The 24,302-nt window shown below is 36.3% G+C and overlaps 1 pseudogene; it reads right to left on the bottom strand.

Annotated features, from left to right (window-relative positions):
- LOC149258008 (COBRA-like protein 1) overlaps nt 1-24,302 on the bottom strand; it is a 44,630-nt pseudogene that overhangs the window by 1,006 nt on the left and 19,322 nt on the right.

The raw sequence follows: 24,302 nt of genomic DNA, 5'->3' as shown, positions 1-24,302 counted from the left end.
TTCAGAAAAGCTCAACATCTATTTCAGGAAAATGAGGAAAGGGAATTATAATTCAAGACCTATTTGATGAAAGGGCATTACTTGCAACATATCCATCTGCAGTCCAAGACACAATATCCCATTTGATCGTTATGTTACTATTTGGATCCAGTGGATCATAAGCACCTGTAAAGCACACAATGTAGATAAATTTTAAGTTAATATTGTATTCATATCCTTGATAAGGATGGAAAAGTTTAAGAATGGAAATTGATCTTAAAACTTAAAATTTTTCCAAATTTTATGGTAAAAATAAGTTTATATTATAAATCTTGGTGTGTTATAGAAAACAAACGGCAAAATTTAACCCCTGAATTGAAACATCACCTGCAGGTGAAAATGCAATAGCCAAGATAGTTAATGCTAAGAAAAACCCAGCTGCATTCCTGATCAACATATGGAAATTCTGCATGCAACTTCTTCCCTTTGAAGACTTTAACTCTCTTCTCTCCATGATGCCTTTGATATTATCAATTAATGAATCAGGCAGAAACCCCAGAGGAAGAGTTCAACAATCCTTCTGACTAGCTACAGCTCCACAAATGCAATGGGAATGGGAATGGAGAAAACATTAGTTTATGATGAAGAACCAATAACTGAAGTGTATAAACCTGCAGGCTTGTAATGGTTGGTTGCTTCATTATTCAAATAGAGTAGTGAAAGTGGAGAAGAATAGTGCTTGCCAAAATCCAGGGAAGAAGAACAGCAACAACTGGCAGACTAAAGAAACTATTAACTCTGAGGCCAAGAGTGACATAAAAGAATGGGAAAAAGCAGTAAAAATATCCAAAGAAACGATTAACTCTGAGGCCAAGAGTGACATAAAAGAATTGGAAAAAGAAGTAAAAATATCTTCAAGAGTGACATAAAAGAATGGAAAAAGTAGTCACACCTCAAATCAAAAATGCATTTTCCTTATTTTCACTCAGAGTTGTTGTCTCTGTATCAAAACTGGGCTCTAAAATATGCCCATACCCAATCTGCAACTTGACCTTGCACACATTGAATCTACGGCCAAATCAATACTTTATAAGGCATCTAAGATTGATTTCTATTTTTCATAAATAAATTTGAATACCCTTTCATGCTGTATATACAAGATCTGTGTGATAAAGCTGTGGTAGCTGAATAGATGTGGTGGATCTAGATTGGGGCACTCTACATATTTTAACCCCTTCTCTATTGACATTACTAGTTTATACTTGTGCGATTTTCCTCACCCGTCCAGTGTTATTGGCCACAATATTATTGGCATGATTTATGTCTTCCTTTGAGTGCTACAGGTCCAAAATAGTGGAAATTGAGGCACCTATTAACCAATATTACAAGCCTGTATCTTTTGAGACCTAATGATTCAACACCAGAAACTATTCCATAGTAAACTTGCTTTCACAATCCTCGATCCAGAATTGGTGTGATTTACACATGAATTGGAGTTTAGCTACAATGTGCTCAAAGCAGTTTCTTTTTGGCATCATATTTATCCAGATTCTAATCTATCGCCAGGAAATTCATCCAAATTGTTGACTATCACCCAAAGAATCAGCGATGTCAATCAAAACAATTAGGACATTGTCGTGGAGTTAGCTTCCTCAATAGTAAGAGCACCATAATCTTTTCTTCATGAAAGGTGTGCGTAAGCTTCCACAAATAATAATGCAATGACTATGAATGCAAGAATGCTCGCATTCAGGGTTCAGAATCTGAAGCTAGATAAGGTTGCATATTAACATGAAAAATAGCAGGTAAAGGATATGCCATTGTTTTTCCAGAGCCTGTATCAACAATACTAATCAAATTTCATTCTTTGAAAGCCATGGGCTGCAAATACTATTCCATTGTAAGGATATCAACACCCATAGCACATGTGTCGTTCATTGTTTGCTTTATCTCTTTATCAGATTCTTCAAGACCCAACATTATGGAAGATTTGGTCACCATTTCTCCCTTGAATCCCTTCACATGCTTCAATATAAGTAATCTCTGGTCATACCCTCATCAACATATCTACATTGATGAATTTGAGCAACAATGGCCCTCCAACCTTACGGTTGTCAACATCTTGATGTCGGATTAGCTAAACACTTGCACACCTTTCAGGATCACGATGAATAAGCTGGGTTATTTTTGGTTGACCACATGGATTTACAGCTTCCTGTCCTCCTTGAGTTGTAATAGCTGTATGTTGAAACCACAAGATGTTAGCGGAGGGGAGTAATGGTTGTAAGCGGTTTTTATGAAGGGGCCTCTAATGTTTACCATGTAGTGTTGTTTACTAAATAATAATCAGTACAGATAGTTGTCCGTGAGGTATGTATAATAATTTTCTTTTAAAGGGTCCATCATAAGATGTAGTAGGGTTGAATTTATGGGTTTATATTTTAAGAAATACCCTAGTATTTAGAAACCTTAATCTTAAGTATTTGTTCCCTATGATTTGATTTCTAGGGCATGGGATAAACTCTAGAATGACATAAAGGGAAAAGAGTATGATCTAAGTTTTGAATTTAAGAAACCCTAAAAAGGCCTCTTGATTACATAAAAACCCTAGAAAAGTAACTTGACATCATGTTTTGGAATAATATATTGCTTGGGTTACTTGTTAAAATAGTATTGTATGTACAAGAAGAAAAAAACGGATGGGGTGATCCATTTGAAGGCATGATGTAGCTCTTCGTAACACCTCATAAATCATGGAGTCGTTGTGCAAAAGCTTTATTAAATATATGCCCTAGATTTCTCAACAAATAACATAATCAAACTCACACAAATAAATGGTTGAATCTTACATTTTGCATAACATTAGATGTATATGGGGGCATTAATGATCCCTGCATGCCAACATTGGTTGTAATGAGGGGCATAAATGAATCCTACATGCCAACAAAATGCACGCTTAGTAAAAACACAAATATTAATAAATATATATATAGTGAAATAAGTTAACTAAATGCACAAAAATATTGATCAAGTTTTACCACTATCATTACCTTAGATGTATTATAAGGTGTTATAGGGGTTGGAATGACTTTAGTGATTGCCTGCATTCCACAAACATAAATTAGCATAATATAATAAGGAATATAAGATAATTGAACATATAAAAGACAATATTCAAGCTTACCTCATGCATCATCATAGCAGCGTCTTGCCCTCGTGAATTTGTTAACATTTCCATAAAAGTAGTGAATATCATTGAATCCCCCATAGTAGCATCAGTAACACCCATGGGTACATTCTTAATAAAACACATAATAACATAAAAATAAGAAAACCTTGATCAAAAAACCGATAAGAAAATAGAATTGGTAACACCAAATATATATGTCTTTCAAGTAGAACCTTAAATGTTCAAATTACTTGATGTTCATTACAATTAAAAACTCAATACTTAACTTGTAAAGAAAAATTATATTGCAGTGAATCCTTATAACCATCTTAAAGTAAACATAGTGATCGAAAAATGTCATCCTCACAAGTAAAACATTAAACATTCAAATTACTTAATGTTCATTACAATTTAAAACTCCTATGTCTAACTTGTAAAGAAAAATTATATTGTAGTGAATCCTTAAAACTATCTTAAAGTATACATAGTGTTCATAAAATGTCATTCTCGGATGAAATCTCCTCATCTAATGGCATATATACCCCATCATTAATAGACCCTAAATCCACAAATAAATTAATACCATCATTTTCATAGTCTTCATCACCTTCAACTACAGGTAAATTAAAATCAATGAATTCATCATCTTCATGGATTTGATGCCCATGTGGTTGCTCATGTCCTTCAGAAACTTCAATAAACTCGTCTTGGTCTTCATCTTGGTGATATGCATCATTGACAATAAATTCTTCATCATCTCCATCTTGGCCATCTATGTCTTCATGGGGGACTTCTACATCTTCAATTAAATCATGGTCCTCTACATCTTGAATAAATGTTACTTTTCGTCCTCTTGGATCATAATCAATCACAAATGACCAACCAGGTTGTTATAAATTTGGAATGAGAAAATTTTGGTCACATTGACTTGGAAACACATAAGGTTTAGAAGTGGCTTGAAACCTAGATGTATTGATCATGTGGAATCCATTATCATGGAGCAAGATAGTTTTTTCTTGTCCCACTTCAATAAGCTTGTACCATTCAACATGAAAAATAACTTTCTTGAAAGACATAAAATCAAGCTCGATAATGTCCTCTAAGGATATGAAATCTAAGAAAAAATTTCTTAAATATATGCAATATATTAATATATATCACCTCCCCATTTATGGATCCTTTAATGAAATTCAATTGTTGTTGTGTTACTCTATTATTCCCTTTTGTTGCCTCGTGTTCAATATTGGCCTTTAGCCAATTCCACAAGCATCTCTCTGGCCACTTTCTTTTATGGCTTGCAGGCAATCCTCGAGTGGTGTTTTGACCATGTCTATTATATATATTGGCCCATGCATTTTCATCTTCTAATATCTTTTTTTTTCAGCGTACTTCTCCATCCATTCCAACATAAAGTCAGAATTGTATGCAACATACAAAGGTAATGCCTCCCACTCCTTCGCATCTACAATGAAATTTTTTTTCGTTCAATGAATTAATAATTATTTAAAGCCATGTAATATAAAACCTAAGATACAAATTAACTCCTAACATTTTTTTATACCTTTTATCCTATTTGAAGTCCCTTCTCCCTCTAATTTTTCTCCTTCAAATGATTGAGATTGGTTATAATTCCATAATCACGGAGCTTCAAGATGCAATTGAGGTAAGTACTCACTCAAATGAACCATGGCCTAGAAAAACATGTACCCCTCAACTATGGACCCTTCTGGTCGAGCCTTTTGCCTCACAAATTGTTTCAAGACCTTCATATATCTCTCCACGAGCCACATTGTTCGAATATGAATAGGACCACACTGTTCAATCTCTTCTACTAGGTGTGCAAGGTAGTGCTCTTGAGAATTAAAGAAGCTTGGAGGGAAGCAAATTTGAATATCACACATCAAAAGTGAAACATTCCTCTTCCAATACTTCAAGTCATCCTGATGTATCTCTTTAGATGAGACCCACCTACAAGTATTACAATAAAGACTTGTTATTTCTTCTAAACTAAAAGTAGAAACTCATATAAAGGCATAACCAATGTTTCACTTCAAATGATAAGAGTAATGGAAGAGTATGCATGATGGATTGAAAAATACCTCAGATATTTACATAATTTGTAAATAGTCAAAGTGACTTTGTGGTCAAAAGTACTTGGTATTGCTGCAGGAAACACATACTGCATGACCATTAAAAAATAACCATGTTGAAATATGCATGAACTAATTTCATCACTATACTAGCATGTCTATTAACAAATAACCATGTTAAAATATGCATGAACTGATATTATCACTAGGATATACAATTTTATAATTAAGTTTCCAACAAATATAACATGTGACAACGTTACCTTTATCCAATTGTGCCAATCATGTGTTTTTAGGCCTGAGAACTCTGATCCATCTCTTGTGAATAAGTTTTTTAATGTTGCACCAAAGCGAGAAGAAAATCTTATGCTTTTCATAGTAGAAATGATGTTTTCTTGCTCATTTGATGTAAATGTCCATGGAGCATGAACATATGAGTTTTCTTCGTGCAACCACATGTTCGGCATGATATTGGAAACTCGAAGGTCCTTTCTTAACTTTATTTGTGCTTCAATGTTATTTCCATTTAGATGTTTCCACAAGCACTCTGCCACATTTTTCCCGATGTGCATAGTATCAAATAGGTGGGCTATTGGCAAGCTCTCATAATATTCTAATTTGTAGAAAATAGAGAGTCTTTTCATTCCTAGGGGAAAGCCTGTCCCTTCTTTTTTGTCATACATCGCTTTCCACCTAGCAGGGTTCATCTTTATTGGCTTCCTCATTTCCACTTCCTTTCCATTGAACATATGTTTATCACGCACTCGATAGCGATGATTTTGTTGTAAGAATTGTCGATACTCATCATAGACAGTTTTATTGAGATCCCTTGACTGCCTATGCAACAATTTTGGCCCACATGATGGACAACCATGTTTCCCCTTTGTTTGTAGTCCTAAAATAAGATTGGAACCCATATTTAGTAAATGCTAAAATGAACATAATAATTATAATTATAAATGTAATTTATATTATATTACCACAACAAATAGAGAGCCTCGGGGCATCATGAATTGTCCAGATAAGAATTGCATGAAATAGGAAGTTTCTATCATTGATAGGTCTTGATACATCAAACATATTTACACCATCCCATAATTCACGAAGCTCATCAATGAGGGGCTCCATGTATACATCCATATCCTTTACCTGATATTTCCCTAAGTGAACAAAGAGTTATTTATTAGGATTAACTGAATTGAAATATTTTTATATAATCTTCAAGAAAACATTGCATTCACATGTTCTAGTACCTGGTATGATAAGAATTAACATTGCATGTTCCTTTTTCATTGCCATCAAAGGGGGGAGATTTTTGTTTATAATTAACACTGGCCTAAACAGAATATGTTGTTCTAAGATCTCCAAAAGGATTTACGCCATCCATTGCTAGAGAAATTTTTGCATTCCTTGGCTCATTTATGAAATGTGGCCATTTTACCTCAATATCTTTCCAATATTTACTATCCGCAACCATACGCATGACACCATCTTGGCTCCTCCCTTGTGCATGATGATCCATATAGTTTGCCAACTCCTTGCATTTGAACATTCTCTCAAACCTTGGCTTTAGTGGAATGTGTCGTAATACTTTATAAGGAACCTTCTTGGATAATTGATCTTGACGATACCTATTTGTGTGACACTTTGGGCATTGTTGTAAATTTGCATTATTTCCATAGTACAATATATGGTCATTTTGACATGCATCATATGTCTTGTACTCATTCCAATTTCTTTCAATATTGAAGATACTTCTCTATGAGAATGAGGCAACTTATTGTCCTTTGGAAGTATTTTGTTTTCCAAAAGTCTGCATAGTGCAACAAATGATTTTTATAAGTATACATGATATTCAAAACTTTTAAGACATCTAGAGAATTAATTTATAGGAATATCAATCCAACCTTAATATATCAGTAAAGCATGTGTTTGTCAGTCCATGTGTAACGTTCAAGTTCAACAACAACATAAGTCTCGCCAATATAGAAGATTCAACATTTGCATAAAGAGGTGTCCTAGCCAAATGAGCTAGGGTGAATCAACAACTTCTTCAAAAGATGTGTAGAAGTCTTGGATAAATTCATTGACACCAACCTCATTTATCTTCGAAGTGGCTTCTTCCATAAATGTGTCTTGTCCTTCATATTGAGAGTTGCTATTATCAATATCATCCATTGGTTATTCATGAATATTGGGAACTGGAAGCGGCTTTTCATAAATAAAAAAATCAAATGAAATGATCAATAATAATGTATTAAATAATGTGCATATTTATTTATTATAAGAATAACAATTTGTTAATTATAATGTACCGCTTCTTCTATATAAACTCCATGTTCCAATCTATGGATACCAACAAGCCTTCGCTTCTTTAGTTTCCTATTTTGGCACATTTTGCAACTGCAATATATCATTTCATTGAAGTATTCATCTGTACCTGGAGTAGGTCTTGTTTCCCGTTCATCTGAATATTCAGATGACGATGTGCTATTTCCCTGAATGCACCATGTTTTTTAAACAACAAGACTGCAATTTTTAACTTGGGTATTACTTATTTTTTAAGAGAACATGACCAATGAATAAACCTAGGGAGTGAATCTATGAATATGTAGTTTTTCAATGTATTTTTTGGCTCTTTGATCACTTGATTGTTTGTACTTTTATTTTTTTGTTGTTTCAAGGTAGTGTTTAGTGCTTCTGTAGGAATTAGATATGAAAAAAATTGAGAACTAGGTTCAAAACCCTGAACAAAACTCTACCAATGTGTTGAGTGAGCATTGAAGATCTGTCCAACACTTTGAGGCAAGCTTATCAGAGTGTTCCAACAAGCAATTAACTAGTCACAAACAAACCTTTGAAGTATCATTTTAAAGATATTTCTAAAAACAAATCCAACCTCTAACTAAATCAACAACATAAATAATACAAATACCAAAAGCAACATAAATACCTGGTCTGCCATTTTGTATAGAATAATGTAATAGAAATCTGCGAAGAAAAGTTTGTGGACACTATTTAGGATCATTACATAAATAAATGTTGAAATATATGACAAGTAGGAACTTTACCAATTGGATAATCCTTTGAAGACCCCTGAGGTTACAGAGGGATATAATATAGCTGTGGAAAAAAATAAAGTTGAATATGGAGCATGCCAGGAAAGCATTTTTACTATTGATGGCATAACTGATGCAAGTCCAATTAGAGAACAATTGTTTGATATGGACAACAACGAAAAACATGAGTGATTCATTGACATTGCCAAAATTGAGGGAAACAATGGCCAGGAAGCTGGAGAGACCCAAAATTTCAAAGTTGGAGAACATATAGAGATTGTGGTGAGAAAGTAGGAACCTTTCCAGTTTGATACTCCGTTGAGGATCCCTAAGGCTACGGAGGGATATAATATACCTCCTTGTTTAAGCACCTGATTTGGCCTGGACTCCAGTATTACATCCAAAAGTTCAGGAACTTAGAAAAAGTTACAATATATCCCCTTGCTTAAGTATGAATGAATCTCTTCTAGAAGACAAGGATGTGTGCAATCAGCAACTTTCCTTGGATAATCCATTGAAGAGGCTTGAACATGCCGAGGGACCAGAATATGATACCCTAGTGAAAAATCTTGAGCTTATAGAAATTGATGTGACATCAAAGACTGAATATTTGTCACTGCATGTCCCACTTGGAGACCATGTGTGTGTCATGGAGAACGATGCTACGATTTTGGATGGGACAGATCATTCTGAAAGTATTCTCCTCACATAAAATCCTATAGAATCTGGAGAAGTAGCTGAGGGTTATACTATTTTGGATGATATGAATGTTCCTAGTAAAGGGGATTCAAGAAGAACCAAACTTGTAGACAGAATACTGACTTTGAGCAATAGATTACAAAATTTGTAATTGGACTTACAAGGACCATTCCCTATATTGTTGATAAAGAAAATTTCCATATTATATGTGATTTTATCTTGCTAGTATAAAAAGCAAGTTGTGTGTGATATGGACCTATTTCATGCTAAAGAATTAGAGTCTAGTGCCAAACACATGATCACATATCCAAGCAAAAGATCATCCCAGTGCATCTCCTAGAATGGTAGATATCAAGTGACACAATGTGACCATTTATTGCACAGAATTTGATTTATATAGCAATGAGCCAATGGGGAGTGCATTTTCATAAAAGGATGACCTCATTTCTCAAAACACACCCAAAGGAACTAGGATTGTTACAATGTTGTATGTTGGGTTAGGGTGCAACACTATCATTTTATAAGACACAATTGCATATAAAAGGTTATACTCCATTATTAATTTAAATTGTGATGCTAATTTACAACTAATTATTGAATTTTTCGCATTACAACACTAAAAATAAAATATAATTGAGTGGAAAAAGTGGAACCAACATCACAAGAAAAACCCAATATGGTATGATTTCCTCTTGAAGAAACCAACCATGTCAAAAGTGAGGAATATCAAGAGAGGACGAATGTAGAAAAAACCCTAAATCTTGCAGAAACGGTGAGGATCCTAAAGTAGAAACACTCCTAAGTCTTGTAGAAATAGTGAGGATCCTAAAAGAAATACTCTAAGGCTACGTGATAGATAATGAAAGGATAATCCAAGAGAGAGAAAAACCATTAGAATTGAATGCATTGTTGCTAGAAAATCTATCTGAAATTCAGAAGAAATTGCAACAAAGACCTAATGATACCAATGATTAATTTCAAAGATAAAGATTCGTTGAGAGGTTAAAAAACACATATTATCTACAAATAAAATGAAGAAAATCACCTCCATAAAAATACACCATGCTAAAATGATAGATACATCTAGTAAAAAATCATTATTTGATTCGTCTAAGGTTGGGATAGTCAATTCATATGAGCTTCTTGGAAATGGTTCCAAGAGGGAATTACATAAGAAAAATAAAAATAAGCATTCTTGAACAAAACGTCCTTGAAGGAGAATAGATTCAAATCACAATAATGCAAGACTTTAGGAAATGGTACCAAGATGAGTTTCTTAACCAAGATAAACTATAATAGAAAGATATAAGTGTGAAAAAATACTAGATAGTTACTTGCAAAACAAGAAACAAGAGAGAATAAAACCACTAAGAAATTAACCAATGAACGAGAGAGACAATTCAAATTTCTAATAAAATCTAATAATATGTTATTGATGAACATGAATGCAATATATAGACTCTGCTAGAGACCAATTAACTCAAATTAGGTTTGGTTTCCATGTTCATGCACTAGTATAATTCAAAAGTACTTTCCCTAGTTGGAAAACACATTAAATTATACTCACAAACACAAATATACCTTGAAAATAATCCGAATGCCTAAATCTATACCATGAAAATAATCCCAATTCCTACAGCTATACCAATGAATACAGCTACACAAGGAAAATAATACCAATGCCAACATCTTTGCAAGGGAAATACATCAAATTGAAGGGAAAATACCTGTGGAAAATAAACCCTTTGCTGTCTTCCTTGAAACCTCTAGCTCAGCTTCGAGTTCCTTTGAAAAATAACAATGAAAGCCCCAGAATATAAAAACTAAAACAATTTGGTGCCAAAAAGATTTTCGGCCTCCACAAAAAGAATTTTCAATGGTTTCAGCTATCTTGTTTCCATTTTAAGCCAGCCTGCTTCCATTTTAAGATGGCCTAGCCCGCTGTTTCCTGCTGTTTCCCACTTATTCGGCGCCCATGTCTCCCACTTTTCCTAAGAATGAGGGTCTTAATATCTATCTCCCGCACCCACGAATAAACGAGTATGTGCTCTGCTGCCATTGGGCCTCATGCCCTTAATGCCCATCACAAAAACCCTAGTCCCGTGGCTCTCAAACATTGGTGTTTGTCTCTCCATTTTCTCGACAAACCCTCCAATGCAATGGGGCAAATGAGGAGGAAGGTTTGGTTGATGAATATGCGACACCATTTTCCAGTGGATTCATAATTGAAAGTCGTGGCAGGAATCAGGCAGGGAATGGAGTAGTTTCGCCAGGCCCACCGCTAGATTCTATTCCATCAATTCCTCCCAAAAGCCCAATTTCTCATGCCATCTGGAGAATCCCTCTGCAAATCGAGGTGATTCTCTAGCCATCTCTTAGCACAACAGAAACAAAGTGACATTGGTGTGGCATTGTCACCATCTTCGTGAATCTGCAAACATTTCTCAATATTTTTCGTTCCTCTATTCCTTACAAAAACCCTCTCTACCAAATTTCTCGTGCCATCTGGAGAATCCCTCTGGAACAAATCAAGGTGACTCTCTAGCCATCTCTTAGCACAACAGAAACAAAGTTACATTAGTGTGGCACTGTCACCATCTTCGTGAATCTGCAAACATTTCTCAATCTTTTTCGTTCCTCTGTTCCTTGCAGAAACCCTCTCTGTTCCTTGAAACCCTCTATCTTTTTCGTTCCTCTATTCCTTGCAGAAACCCTCTCTATTCCTTGAAACCCTCTATCTTTTTCGTTCCTTTGTTCCTTGCAGAAACCCTCTCCTTGAAACCCTCTATGTTCCTGCAATTGTCAGGCCATAACTAGTTTGCGAGGCGCAAAAAAAGATCTAACCAATTTAGAATCATACCACGCACCAGGAAAAATAGAAAGGGAAAGGCCATACGCCAAACTAAATATGGCCATGTGCAGCTACATGGATAAAAACTGAGATCCACTCGTCTAGAAAGGAAACATTAATGGTAGACTAACTAGACCAAAATGATGTTATGAATCATGAAGATATCTTACCTGAAAAACAAAATACACGCGTAGGGTAGCTGGATATAGGGAATGCCATGCGCAGAGACATGGGTTGTAGCCATAAATCAAATGCAGAGAGATATTCCGCATTCAAAGCCACGCGCCGAGAGATGGTTCAAGGCATAAGGCCTCGCACAGAGCAGCATAGTTCTCATGTTGTGCTTCAACTTCCATTTTCACTCAAACAACTTTATCCATCGCTGCGAGCCACTGAAATCCTACAATTCAAGTCATAGAATTAGACAATGTGAATCTTTATTACAATACCTCCCACTTCCAAAACTCACTCCGGTTAGTATTGGAGCTTTGTGAAAATTTCTTTAAATAGTCACAAATTAGCGCTCAGAAATAGAAAACTAGGTTTCCTTAGAGAAATATTGGAATATGGCTCAATATTAATATAAAAATATCCTTGGACTACCAATGAAATTACCTCAAAAAATAGTGAATATTCCTTGATTATGCCAGTGAGTTCAGCCATAATAGAATCTGAAATTATTCCATAGAGGTGATTCAAATTAGGCCTCAAAATAGGTGAAAAAACTCCACAAAAAACCTCAAGTATACTCCTTAGAAAATCCACAATAGCCTTAGATCAATCTTAATAGCTCACAATGAAATTCATCCTCATCCATAGGTGAATGCGACTATTCCTCACCTACTAGAATAGAGATAATTCTAGGATTGGATAAAATTTCAATGCACTCCAAGGAGATGTCAAGCTCAAATATAAAGTGGAGAAAGCTTCTAGAGGGGTGAACATCATCCTAACACATGGTGCCGACATAGACAAAATGAAATTTGAATTTTTAAATTTTGGAGCCAAAAAAATCATCCTTAAAAGCTCACATGGGATTCAAAGTATTTAATCAATAATCCCTTTACAAAGTCTTTCTTTGTAAGTTAAAATTAACTAGGATGATCCTTAATAATCCCAATATTAATGTTAATCAACCATTTGAGAATAAGTTCCATTAATTCACCACAACATCAAGTTGCCTTCATCAACTCATTTTGTGGATATTTACCATACTTTTGAGGCACTAAATTTGATCAAGCATATCCCGTCAAACATGAGGAGTTATGTGGCATTCCACCTACCATTGGAATCGACACAATGAGGAGAATCAAATGAATATGGTCTTGGACCCAAAAACATTGATTCTTGCATCCAAATTCCTAAATGCAGAGTATCACGGCTACACTACAACGGCTTGCTTTCTTCTCTTCCTTTTATGGTTTCGTGACCATTGGGTATTCCTATCAATGCAATCCATAGACAGATATTAAGAGTGTTTCAAAGACTGAGGTTGGGATAAATGACAACAACATTCAGCAATTGATTGCGTCAATTATTTGATTAAGCCATCTACATATGCTATAGTTCTAACTATATCCATCCATTTATGTTTAGACTGAGATAAGACAACAATATAATTGTGATCTCTATTTTCTAAAACGTTTATATAACTTTTTTTTGTAGGCTAGAAATGATGGGGGATTTTAACTGGTGGCCTAACGCAAGGGGTGCCTTAACAGTGGACCCATTAACCATCAATCCAAAGCTGAGTGAGAAAAACGTTTCTATAACTTAATGTTGATAGATATTATTAATTTGTTGATTTTGTGTATAACCATATTTATTCTTAAATGTGCCTATAGATAAATTTTAAGGAAACCCATTAGATACCTTTAATGTTAATCAACCATTTGAGACTAAGTTCCATTAATTCACCACAACATCAAGTTGCCTTCATCAACTCATTTTGGGGATATTTACCATACTTTTGAGGCACTAAATTTGATCAAGCATATCTCGTCAAACATGAGGAGTTATGTGGCATTCCACCTACCATTGGAATCAAAACAATGAGGAGAATCAAATGAAGATGGTCTTGGACCCAAAAACATTGATTCTTGCATCCAAATCTATCTCGATGGATAAAGCTCGTTTGCCCGGCTTTTATCTTTTGGCCCTAGGATAGAGATATATTTTGATTGAATTAATAGAGATGTTTTTCAACCCTCTTTGGTAGGGGAAATCTAAGCCACTCAGAAGTCAAAGCCCTATTTCAGACACTATTCTGAGGCCTAGAGAAGCCTTTTCTAAGGATATTTCACAAGAAATTAGGTGGCTATGTTTTGAGTCTCATTCAACCCTCTGTGGAATTTAATATAAAACTACTTCATTCCTTATAAATTTGTTTAGTGGCATCTTAATGAGTGTAGGAATGTGGTTTCATTTCAGACCTCCTAAGGTAGCTTGAGCCTATGTTTCAAATATTTTTGGGAGGGTCTTGTGCTTCACTAAATATTCCTCTTCTCACTAAAGTGGGGCATCCATGTGTTCTCTTATGTTGGATTGGATATTGGAGTGATGTCACTTGAAAGGGTTGTTCAAAGTTCTTTCTGAGGTTGGATCGAGACCTAATCAGAGGTGGGTCTAATGGTCATTTATTATAAAGGTCTTCCAAAGGGTTTCCTTAAAATTTATCTATAGACTTTGTCAGTTGATGGAATTTTAATGAGTTGTCATTTAAAACTCCACAAATCTCCGGTTAGTATTGGAGCTTTTCACCTTATTACAATATGGGTCTCTAGAATCAGAATATGGGTCAATATTGAAGTCAAAATCCTCCCTTAACCCTTTAGCCAAAAAGATGTCTTCTCAAGTATCTCCAATAATATCATATGAAGAGTCATAATATTTAACCTGGAATTATGGCCCACCATGATCATCTAATAATTAATTGAAATAGCAGTAGACCCCAATTTAGGGATTGGGTGGATCATATGGTGGGACTATGCTAGTGGGAACCCTAAATAAATGACTTGAAACCCCCTTGATTTTCTACCTTGATGGCATTCTCTCCAAATTTCTTGTTGGATACACAAGTCCTGAAAACATGACAAGGAAGATGAGAGGAAGTTGACAAGGACATTAGGTTGTCGTAGAACATCATAAAGTGCATCCACATGGATGAACATGGAATGGGAATTAAGGTCGTAAAGTCATAAAGGTGACAAAGGTGCATCAAAATATTTTTGGAGTGTCCCAAAGGTAAATATACAATTCTTGTCTTGTATAAAATAAAACATACATTTATTGTGGTGATAGTATCCACAAGATTCTTAGAACTAGTGGTATAGTGTTTGGCAATGAATGAATAAGCAAGAAAAGGGGGAAAGTATCTAACACCTGTACACTCAAGGCTAGTCTACAATTGATGTTACATTGCCTTCGAATCTCCACCATATTTGGGTAACTCGAATTCTCCATGCACTAGATATTTTCGGTTGATTGATCAATTAACTGGATGATCACTGAGTTTGACTAAAGTCCCACTGCACAATTGGCCTTCCACTAGTATGGGCTCTGAAATGTTCCATGGTAAGTGCTTATTCTTGGGGCTTGGTTTTCAAGGCAAAGTCCAACGTTCACTCTAGACTAACTATGATCATCAATAACCACTTAGTGAATGCTAGTAGTCAACCAGTAAACCAACCACACAAGAATTTGAAACCGAATAGGTCAAAATGAAAATTAAGTATGTTAACACAAGAGTTCAATAAGAACTTGAATTTAGTTACTCATGCCTACTAGGGAGATATTTCAATTAAAGGAAATCATAACACAAGAAACAACACAACAAAGTATAAGTGATCTGAATGATGATGTTACCAAATATGTAAGTGAAGGACTTAGAAATTTATAGTGATCATGGGAATGATAGATCTCGAACAGAGCATGATGATGTTGTTGGGGAGGGATATATCATTGTGGAGGGATGGATTTAGTTTCTAAAAGGGTCTCAACTCAATCTACCCAGTTGGATGGATTGTTTATCTCAGATACATTGAGATTGGTTAAATTCAGCTTATCGGGTTCATGAGGGTAGGAGAGGGAGGCGAAATAGAGATGGGAAGCTTAACAGTCATCCAGAATGAAAATATATGCCTACATTTAAAGGTAAAGGGAATGCTAGGAGGATAATTTGATTCAAACAAAGGGTGAATTATGCTTCCTTGAATGGACATCATGAGACTGTGTTTAAGATTCACCATTCTGAAGCTGTAAGAAGACTAGAGTGTAAGCACAAGAGAGAAGCTAAACATATTGTGGGTTGTGAAGAGGGCCAAGAAGTCCCTTTCTGGTTCTTCCTCTTTTATATTGGAGACACAAGATTTAAGAGTGTTTATAAGGTAGCAGTTGTCGAGCGATAAAAAGGGTCTTTTTCACCTCTAATTACCTTCACATTAATTGTCAACCCAGGGACGACTTTTTATTTCAAGAGTGTACTCAGTCTGAGGCGGCTATTTACTCAAGAGTAATGTTTTATAGTATAGTGCTTAAAATCCAAAAGTAAATGAATGCTTGAAAAAGAAATCTAACAATAACATAAACTCAAATGCTTTGAAATCCAACTATTCACTTAGCACACATCAATTGAGGATACAGTAGCAATAACTCATTCCTCTAGAGATTGATGCAATTTAAATCAAACTAGAACAAGACAATTAATCTGGGAACGAGGAAGCAATAACCAATGTTCTCTACAGTTGACAGTCCTGCTTTAAAGCAATTAAAAGGAAATAGAAATTGAACTAAAGCTGCCATTGAAAGTAAACTAGGAAAACTCTTTAAAAGCAAACTATTGCAATTAATCAACATAAATGAACAACAAAGTAAATGGGCAGCAAACTGTAATTAAAGGAATCTGAACAAAAAAACTCTAATTAATGGAAATGAACAACAACAAAGCCAAATTAATAGCAATCTTTACTTTAAGAATAAATCGGACAGCACACGGAAATAGAACAACATTGATTAATGATGGAATATGAAACAACGCTGGAAAGTCAAATATAAATACACAATAACTTAACACATGGCACACCTTAATAGTAATCTGATCTTGGTAATCCGATTATCAGTCTTAGTTATAAAGAATATGACTGTATTTTGGAATGGAACAGCAACGTTCATAGATTTAGCAATCGCAAGGAAATATAGTCTCTAAGATGAATTCAGTAATACCAATTAAAGAGTGTTACAACACGGATACGCTGTAATTGAACAACAATACATTCTGTAAGGACCAACAATGTTATATCAATGATTAAAAGAACAGCAATGTGTTACCAAGTCAAGATGAATCAATACAGCATTCCTGTCATAGAGAACGATATTACTCAATTGAACATAAATCAGATATAACAGAACCATGATGTAAAATAATAGAACATTCCAGATTACCAAATAAAGTTGATAATGAAAACCACGCATAAACCAAAGAGATAATATACAGCAGCAGCACAATCCATGAGAGGTTGGGCCCTTAGCTGCCAGCGGATGCTGCTGGGTTACTTCAGGATCAAAGATGGAATGGCAACAAGATTTATATTAAAATATCAAAGAAGAGTTACAGTGGATTACAACAAGAAATCTCTCCATCTCTCAGCCATTATCCATTCTCTCTGCCATCCTCAATTCTAAATCTCTAATTCATCCTCAATTCCATCATTCGAATCCATTCCCCTCTCTGATCTCTGTTTTCATTTAAATAGAGAGAGATCAGAGAGAAGTTACAACAGAGATAATTACAAAATGATTTCTATTACAAAATTAGATTGTTTCCAACTAATTGATCAACAAGAAGATATATTTCCATCCATCTTTCAACAAGAGCAAGGCGAATTTGGCTTTGCAAGCTGAGATTTGGAAAACGGCCACACAATGAATCTGAGAAAATTGTGCTCAAATAACCCCGCGTTTCTCTCAATGAAAGTTTAATTTGGGCAAACCATTCTTCATCAAAGTTAATTTGGTCTGTTCTGGACAAAATCCATGTTCTAGATTTTCCAGATTCATCTTCATTTGCTCAGAATCTCAACCACAAAACTGTCACTTCTTATTCCAGCGCATTTCTGAGTTGGCACTTTTAATGATCAAATCTTCAATCTGGAAATTATCTTGGAGGCTAAAAATGGTGAATAATGCTATAACCAATTTATTAAACTTTCATTGATAAAATCATGCATAATCATCAATTTATTAGAAATAAAGGAGAATAAATAATATTTTTACATAAGAGCATAAATCATTGTAAAATAGAATTATATGATAAATTATGATAAATGACGTGATGAAGAAAGGTAGAAATGGGGTGACTAAGCATTCAAAAGTGACAATAATAATGGTATATTAACGACCCAACAGCAGTAAAGATGAGATGGATTGTCAAGCATATGATGGCAAGGGTGTTTTCAGACTGTCACAGTGGAAGTAATGATCTAATGGATAAAATGAATGTCTAATGAAAAAGAAACTTTCAACATTGAGGTGCAACTTGGCAGGGGTAGCTGACGGTTCCCTATGCTAGTTCAAGTGCTTGCAATGGATTAAAAATCAACTTCTACTGCAAAGTCTCACGAGGAATATGATTATGCAATAACTGCACCTGAAAAATTGGAAGTCAAAGTTTAGGACTCATTATAAAGAAGCGGTTCAAACAATAACCACTAAGTTTTGAATGGGATCTAAAATTTTACTTTCTCAAAATTGAATGAAGTTGTAACCACTCTGAAACAACTCGAAACAATTAATGTTAATATTATTTATTTAAGTAAAAGTTGACATTATCCTTATCTTTCCTTTTCAAAAAGGAAAGATAAGGAGAATGTCAACTTTTACTTTAACTTTAAAAATTAAATATTACCATTAATTACTAGGGTTAGGTTTTGTAGGGCCCTTGAGTTAATAATATTTTTTTTTTCCTTTTCAGTATTTTTTATTAAAAAATTATTATTTGGTGGTCATTAGCTATGTTGCACTACATTCTTTAGAATTGGTCAGTTTATTAGAGAACTAGTGAATTTGGTGTTTTAAGGTCAGTTCAATACAAGACCGACCTTATCTAATATGAACCACCAAACTAGACTAGTACAACTCTAAAACCATTGGGACCAACCAATTCCACTAGTTCTAGGCTAGTTCCAATAAGAGTTTTCCCTTCTCATCTTCCTCTGAAGTCGTTTTGTTGGATCCTTTCAGGAATGGTGATTTGGAAAGTGCCATAAACTGTCAAATTGTTGTGAGCACCTAAGATCATAAGTAGTTAAGCCTTGGCAAACAGAAATTTACAGGTACCTAGTACAAACATCCCAAAAGATATTTAGTGAGGATGTGCATGCAAGGAACTATTACAGACCTCCCAAGATACTTAGTGAGGACGTGCATGACCAAAAAGCATAAAAAAAATATCCACCCTCAAAAACCATGGCCAAAACATTGAACTGTGGTGAAAAACAAATTGTTGGTAGGCTATTAATGCTACCAACAATCATTCACTCTCTAATTTCACAAGAAGCTCCTAATCAAGCTACCTCCTCCACTATGGTTATAGAAAGTTCTTGCAACTGTGTGAGCTACAAGAAATTAAAACTACCTTCAAATCTCCACCAATTTTAGGGGACTTGACTTCTCTTCATGCCCCAACTATTTTGGATAGATTGATCAGTTAACTAGATGATCACCAAGTTTGACTGAAGTCCCACTGCTTAAATGACCTTCCACTAGTTCCTCCAAAAGTTAGAACTAGTTTAACTGACAACAACCTGAAATAATTGACCTTTATAGCCACAAGTTAGCAATCGCATATGCAGAACTGAACTATAACTCCTCCAACTCAAATTTATTGAGTAAACTAGGTGACACAAGCCATGTCACACAAGTTAACATCATCCAAGTTGTCTGTTGATGTGGAAATTTGAATTTTTTCAATTTAATCAAGGAAAAATCAAATTGAGAATTTCTTGCTGCATTGTTCAACACATAGTTCATTGGAATGTATTGCTTTCACTATGAACTTGGCATAGTTCACATTTTAAGTTCATAAGGTTTTGGGCTGATGTGGTTCTATGTGTTGTGTATATAAATAATAGGTGTCCAACTCTTGCTATTAGAAACAAGACTCCTTATGAAATGTGTTATGGCCACATTCCTTCAGTGAGGCATCTCAGGGTTTTTGGTTCCTCATATTATGCCTTCGTACCTAAGGAACAGATAAAAAAACTCAGTGCAAGGAATCATAAATGTATCTTCTTTGGGTACTCATACCTCCAAAGCATACCATCTCTATGATGAAGTGAATAAGAAGTTTATAATATCTAGAGATGTGATCTTTCTTGAGTCTTCCAAGATTGACAATGTTGTTGAGCGGTAGCTTAATTGTTTGGATATATTCGAACATGCAAAGTATTTTCAAGAGTTTGATAGTGAGATTCCACATCTCCTTCTCTTAGCTCTATAATTTCTATGAAGACCTTGAAGAAATCAGGTTGAATGAAATTCCTCCACCTGCTTTGTCAGGAAAGAGCTAAGAGACTATTGGCAGTAGGTAGCCAAATCTGACAAGCGGTGAGGATACATGCAAGATACAAAGCAAGGATTAATGCAAAGGAGTAATGCATAGGAGTGTACTGACTACATACATATCATCAAACATATTTCATCCGTCTTTGAAGATATTTCTTCCATCCCACTGACTACTAGTTTGGACGCCTAATGATATTTGCTTATGTGCTCTTGAGAGAATTACTTCTAAGTTCTCTAGCTGTCGCTCAGGAATTTTGTCATATTCATTTTTCTTACAAGCCTGTTCAAGTCCCAGTATCTCTAGATCTCCGATGTCGAAGCTCTCTGGTTCCTCTTCCATGTGTTGTACTATTTCCTGCTCTGCCTCTGTATCATCTACAATCGTGAGTTGCATCTGAGTGCTATCTACCTCCATACCTTGAGCAGTCCTTTTCTGCATGTTACTGGGAGATGGCGTTTTGGTCTCCGCGGGTTGCTTAGAAGTGAGGGCTTTCTTTGAGCTTGATGGAACAGATTGGGCGGAAGTCTTAGGAATGGCTTCAGGTTGTTTCTGATTATCTAAAATGTAAACCTCCGGCTGTAGCAGGATTTCAAAGCTATTGCTTATTGAAGGCAAGGAGGTGTTGGTGACAGGTTTTTTGACTGAGGTAGAGGGCTTTTTATGGGTCTTTTTGTGATTGGGAACTTTTGTGAACCCATCCGAGTCGGATTTGTTCATTGAAGGGGTGGTTGTGGATTTCATATTGGAGGGACAATCTCGGAATAAATGGCCCAGGGCATGGCATTTTCGACAGCGGAATGGTACATGCTCGTAATATATTGTTTGTAACCATTCATAATCATCATGGTAGAGGCTTACCGTGTCTAGGAGAGCTTTGGTGAGGTGCATGTATACACAGATCCGTGCATAGGAGGTGTATCACTTCAGCTTTGTCTCCTCTGCCACTTTGATGAATTTGCCTAAACCATTCCCAATGTCTCGCAAAGAGTCTTCATCCCAATACTCCAGAGGGAGAGAATAAAGGTGCAACCACACTGGGGCCCAGCTAAGATCTTCTTTGTCCGGGTTAAAGCGCTCAATCCATCCTCTTAGGTATAGCCCTACTGTGTTGAAGAAATATGGTCCTCCATCCAATACCCTATTTCGGTCCTCCAGACAATTGAAAATGGTAGTAAAGAATCCCTTAGGCCCTAACTGCAATGTTATGTGCCCATTGGGATTCCATTTGGCTGCGATCTAGCTGTGCAAAGACTTCTTCGTTGCCAAAGGCCTATGAACTTTCCTATCAAAGCATGATCCCTCATAAACTGGATCTGAGTGTTGATGCGCTGACTTGGGAGCTCGATTTTGGGTCTGTCAACTGCTACCGGCTTGCAGGTGTTTGACGTCGCTCATGGTTCTTCATTTGTGTTGTTATTCATTAGCATATTTTCATTCTATGTTGTTGTATCTTCTGGATGGTCCATCCTAACATTTTCAGTTTGTCGCAGGCCATTTTCCGTATCAGCGGGGGGAGGCATCATGTCCTCCCCCTGAGGGGATTCCATTGCGTGATAGCTGTTCCTTTTTCTGTTGTAGCTGCCTTATGGTTCAAGGTTAATGGCTAAACAACACAGTCTGTGAAGGTATTCCAGTTGCAGAGCAGCGTCAAACCCTCAGCACTTCGCTCTCCATTTTCTTATTTTTGACATAAACGGTTAGTTTTTATTTAAAATTCGGTAAATCAACTACCGAGGACTTTAACACTGAAACCCTGTATTTCCTTGTTACAGTTGGCGGGGAAAGAAGATTTTGCTTTTGAATAGTCCACTGAATGAGTTACACTGTGAATGCAGATAGAGGCTTAAAAAAGAACTTGATTTGGTTTCAGAATGGTGCCTTGAAATTCCGCTGCTTTTACTTTTCGTGAGGTAGCTTTGCTTCCTAGCTTGCAGAGAGGAGATCCAACGCGCCGGAGTGCCAGATCATCCCGAGAATCACTGCGTTTTCTTTTTGAAATGTCTGGCGAAGTGTTATATAGTGTTCAAGAATGCCAAGAGCGGTAAATTGGCCTTGAAGAGGCCCTCGTGAACTCCCCAGCACCTACCCAGACGTAGCAGTGAGTTACAACGACGAAGAGATCGAAAATGCCACGGTTGTGTTCTGAATTTTCCCTTGTGGATGAGTCCGTGTTTCCTAACAACAACCAACTCAAAATGGTTCGGTCCCGAAGTCTGGAGAATCTGAATCAGCGAAATGCTCAAAGGAACAGAGGCCCAGACAACTCAAAATTAAGGAATGTTGTAGTCCGATTCAACATCATTTACTAACAGAGGTCTCCTGCTCCTGAGAGAGCCTAGGTTGGCTGCCAAGTCCACCTATGAGTTTAACTTCCTTAGAACATGATAGAAGGAGATTTTGTGGAACTTGGGCAACAATAGTCTGACTTTTTTGAGGATGGAGGCTAACTACACCTGAGAAGGGATATTTTGAGAGTTCATATATTGTATAATTAGTCTGGAGCCTCCAAAGACTGAGATGGAGAGGAGATTCCTCTTGATAGCCAGATTTAGACCCTGCCACAGAGTAAGAGCCTCTGCTCTGTTGTTTGTTTCATGCCCCAGACCCCAAGCAAAGCGCATCTCAGTTGAGCCACCTGGGCTTAAGATAACTCCCCTTCCACTCACCTTTCCTGAGTTACCTTTAGAGGCCCCATCAAAGAATAGGCAGTGATCATCCAAAGCAGATCTCCATTTTATGAATTGTTGTTCTTCCAGACAAATTTCCCAATGAGAAGGGGCTTTAGTAGGAGGAATGGATCTATTCTGATGATTTGGAACAAGCTCTTTTAACCATTGATCTTCCTCGCTATCCAGAATCATGCCATTTCTTATGGTGGGTTTGGTTTCTAAGGCCTCCCCCAACAGAGCTTTGATCTTAGTGATAATTCTGACCGGGTTACAACTCTCCTCCCTAAATATTCTGTTGTTCCTCTCCAACCACAGTTTCCAGCATGTGAATTTGGGGATCCACATCCAGCCAGTCTTGAGAAGGCTTTTTCTGGAGAGACAGAACAGGGATAACTTGGCCCAGTTTCTTAGCAGGTCCTGAATATTTCTTGGAAGCTCTATTTTGTCAAGTCTTAACATCAGGACACCCTTCCAAACTTCTTGAGCAAAGGGGCACAATAAGAACAGGTTGTTAGACGTTTCTTCATCCGATGCACAAAGAGGGCACCTGGAGGGACCTTCCATTCCACGCTTCCATAGGTTATCTCTAGTGAAGATACTTTTATGCGCCAGAGTCAAGCAAAAGAAGTCAATTTTGGGGAGAGCAGGAAAAGACCAAATAAATTTCCATTGGGTTGGCTCTGGGGGGACGCTAGGGACAGCCATCATACTTTTGTAACCTTCTGCTATTGAGTAAGAGCCTGAAAGGGAACCCCACCCTCTTTTGTCCTTAGAAGAGGCCTTTAAGGGAGATTTTCCTTGGAGAAAATCCAACAATAAATTGGCTTCACCATCCAGCCAATGAGGGACCTCCCCCAAATTCCAACCATCCCATAGAATTTCTGCATCATTTGTCCAATTGGAGATGTCCCAAAGGGTTTCCAGTTCTGCCATCTGATTCAAGGGTTGATCTCCAAGAATCGAATCTTCCCAAATTTTAATTTTTTTCCCATTACCTGGGATCCAATAAAGCGTATGACTGAAAAGTTTCAAAGCTGTGAGACAGAGTTTGAAGACTGGTGATCCTTTGGAAATACTGGAGGCTAGTCCAAGCACCTCAAACGCCTGCCCATGAAAATATTTTTTCCACGCACTCTCTTGCCTCCAACTAGGATTCCCAGAAACAATGTTCCAAAGGAGCTGGAGCCCAGAGCAAGATTTTGGGTTGCCAGATCCCGCATTTGGAG

This window comes from Pinus tabuliformis, chromosome 6 (assembly GCF_031772625.1).
Source record: "Pinus tabuliformis cultivar Carrire ecotype Pingquan chromosome 6, CPIR1, whole genome shotgun sequence".
Classification (NCBI taxonomy): domain Eukaryota; kingdom Viridiplantae; phylum Streptophyta; class Pinopsida; order Pinales; family Pinaceae; genus Pinus; species Pinus tabuliformis.
The sequence above is the reverse complement of the archived record's forward strand: the minus strand, read 5'-3'. Positions and strand labels throughout refer to the sequence as shown.